The sequence below is a fragment of the Mercenaria mercenaria genome, chromosome 3, assembly GCF_021730395.1.
Source record: "Mercenaria mercenaria strain notata chromosome 3, MADL_Memer_1, whole genome shotgun sequence".
Taxonomy (NCBI): domain Eukaryota; kingdom Metazoa; phylum Mollusca; class Bivalvia; order Venerida; family Veneridae; genus Mercenaria; species Mercenaria mercenaria.
In genome coordinates this window covers 51,839,173-51,839,822 of record NC_069363.1, presented here as the reverse complement: position 1 = coordinate 51,839,822, position 650 = coordinate 51,839,173, and positions in this window count along the sequence as shown.

The following is a 650-nucleotide window of genomic DNA, read 5'->3' as shown; positions in this document are numbered from 1 at the left end:
AGTGATCATATTATATATAATGATTAAATTCTGTATATCCCATACTCGGTGTAGCCTTATTTTTGACAAAGTATATAGTTCTTATTGTTGTCCTCATTTGAGTGCGTGATTATGCATATGTCTTAGTTATATAAACGTATTTGTCTCATGTTTTTGTATATATGTACAAACTGAGAGTAGAATGAAATAAACTAAAACTAATATCACAAGAATGGCATCGAATGTTGACGTGCGAGAGAAGCGGGAACATGTGTTATGCTATTAAACTTACAAGGAGTATGTGCATGAATATCGTATATTTAAGCATTTTTTAAACAAATTGAACATAGATCAAAATCGTGGAACACTATTTTGTTAGATCTACAGCTTAGCATATTTTAAAAAATGCAGACTCCATGCAATATGGTTAGCCCCTATCAACAGATTTGGTTTTTATTTCAAGGGCAACTTTTAAAAAAAAGAACTTGCGGATGTGATAAATTAAATTGTCCCTTTCCAAAATGAACTGGAATCGGTTTGATGACAAAAATTACAGGTAACACAAACTGAAAGACAGCCTCACTCTATAACATGTATAAGCTTAAAACAAAGAGCTATAAATATCAGCCAGGGCCTCACAGAGCATAAGGGAGATTACTACAGTAAAACGG